The sequence below is a fragment of the Dendrobates tinctorius genome, unplaced genomic scaffold, assembly GCF_039654945.1.
Source record: "Dendrobates tinctorius isolate UK_male_01 unplaced genomic scaffold, ASM3965494v1 ptg000048l, whole genome shotgun sequence".
NCBI lineage: Eukaryota > Metazoa > Chordata > Amphibia > Anura > Dendrobatidae > Dendrobates > Dendrobates tinctorius.
The window spans coordinates 7,005,001-7,007,500 of record NW_027361716.1 but is presented as its reverse complement, the minus strand read 5'-3'; the positions used below and the strand labels follow the sequence as shown (position 1 = coordinate 7,007,500).

The following is a 2,500-nucleotide window of genomic DNA, read 5'->3' as shown; positions in this document are numbered from 1 at the left end:
ATCCTGCCGACTACGTCAATGTTTCAATAACTTTTTGACCTTTTATCTTTGTTGTTCAATTTGCATGTTTACTAGTCTATTCCCCATGACAGTGATCTGTGATGGAGCGAGTTTCTCGGACCAAACTGACTTTATCTTTGACTGTTCATTAGATAATCTATTCTGGAGCAACATTACATGTGCGACTTGCCGCTAATCAAAAGAAGCACCGTGGGTGCCATCAGGTAAGAGGTTTTTCTCTTGATCTTGTCCAGCAGCCACAGACCGCTGTCCTGGATAATAGACTGGGACATGCACTTTGATTTGCACATACCTTAAATTATCTCTCAGATGAAGCCTTTTACCATGCAATGCTAATCTTTATCAACTACTGGATGAACAGTTTTCTAACAGTATAAGTTTTGCAATTTATTTTTTTCACACTTTTTCCAAGTAACAGATACAGCAATCTTTTTACTAGCCACTTTTCATCAACATTTCAAACTGTCCTAGCTGTGATATCGTGGAAATGTTGGTAAATTTGTGGAATGAAAGGTTATAAGATATCAATTTACCATTGTGTATGATTGCAGATTTGCACTGCAGCTTTGGAGCCTGTTTTCGCCATAGTTCACGATTTCATATGCTTTATTCAGAACAACAAGCCGCAGACACGACTATGTCATGGTTGGTTCCATGGTGTAATGGTTAGCACTCTGGACTTTGAATCCTGTGATCTGAGGTCAAATCTCAGTGGAACCTGGGCACACAATTCGATTTTTCCATCTGCACTGAGATCGACGATGCCCAATGTTTATGATGAAACAAGCAATTTAAAATCCACATAATAAAAGACAAAAAAAGAGTTCAAGGATTCATGGTCAAAGCTGTCAATCAAGTAGGATTAGCAAAAATTAAAATTGTCTATGTCATACCAAGCAATCTCATACTCTGTGACTTGAGTCAATATTCACATAACACTCTTTCCAAGTGGGTGAATCTGACAAGGATTTGAAGCCAAAATGGCTTCAGGAAGTGTTTTTGATTTTTCTCTAAGCCATCTTTTCTTGTGTTTTCCAGAATTTCCTAAAGTGCCTTATAAACATTTTTGGTGGTGTTTTTCTAAAAATTCTTTTCGGCGTCTTTTGAATGTGTTTTGTGGCTTTTTTTGTAGCACACAAAAGTCAATCAGGTCCCTTTATAGGGTCTTTCGAACCTTACCCTTGACTTGTATTATAGGTATGGAGCTGTTCAAAGTGAAAAACAGCTGAAGATTGATATGGTAATTTCAGTTAACCGCTGGACATTTTTGGAAACTTGAGATGGTTAATAGACGCTCCAAAGCCTGATCAAATGAACATCAAGTCTTTTTTACTTGGAAATGATTATGTTCAGTCTTCTCAGCATTTTCTGATTATTTTTAAGGATGTTTTTGGAGCTGACTGACTCCAAATCCACATTATGAAGAGGGAAAAGCTTTAAACTGTGAATGGTTCCCATTGATGATGACTTTAAATCAGATTTTTGCATTTTACTGAGACCTTGTATTTTCTTTTCATTTTCTGAGATGTCTTCCAGAGGGTTGATCACTGAGCTTGATCATGGTGCTATTAGAAAACATGTGTGAAACTCATAACAGCTTGACGTCCGAGTAGTCGTGGCCGAGTGGTTAAGGCGATGGACTAGAAATCCATTGGGGTCTCCCCGCGCAGGTTCAAATCCTGCCGACTACGTCTATGTTTCAATAAGATTTTGACCTTTTATCTTTGTCGTTCAATTTGCATGTTTACTAGTCTATTCCCCATGACAGTGATCTGTGATGGAGAGAGTTTCTAGGACCAAACTGACTTTATCTTTGACTGTTCATTAGATAATCTATTCTGGAGGAACATTACATGTGCGACTTGCCGCTAATCAAAAGAAGCACCGTGGGTGCCATCAGGTAAGAGGTTTTTCTATTGATCTTGTCCAGCAGCCACAGACCGCTGTCCTGGCTAATGGACTGGGACATGCACTTTGATTTGCACATACCTTAAATTATCTCTCAGATGAAGCCTTTTACCATGCAATGCTAATCTTTATCAACTACTGGATGAACAGTTTTCTAACAGTATAAGTTTTGCAATTTATTTTTTTCACACTTTTTCCAAGTAACAGATACAGCAATCTTTTTACTAGCCACTTTTCATCAACATTTCAAACTGTCCTAGCTGTGATATCGTGGAAATGTTGGTAAATTTGTGGAATGAAAGGTTATAAGATATCAATTTACCATTGTGTATGATTGCAGATTTGCACTGCAGCTTTGGAGCCTGTTTTCGCCATCGTTCACGATTTCATATGCTTTATTCAGCACAACAAGCCGCAGCCAAGAATGTGTCATGGTTGGTTCCATGGTGTAATGGTTAGCACTCTGTATTTTGAATCCAGTGATCTGAGTTGAAATCTCAATAGAACCTGAGCACACATTTTGATTTTTCCATCTGCACTCAGATCGACGATGCCCAATGTTTATGATAAA

General features: G+C 38.2%; 1 non-coding gene across 1 annotated transcript; it reads left to right on the top strand.

Annotated features, from left to right (window-relative positions):
• The first annotated feature begins 1,630 nt into the window (after positions 1–1,630).
• Positions 1,631–1,712, top strand: TRNAS-AGA (transfer RNA serine (anticodon AGA)). The gene has a single exon. It is a non-coding gene; the product is annotated as a tRNA-Ser (tRNA).
• Positions 1,713–2,500: the final 788 nt, after the last annotated feature.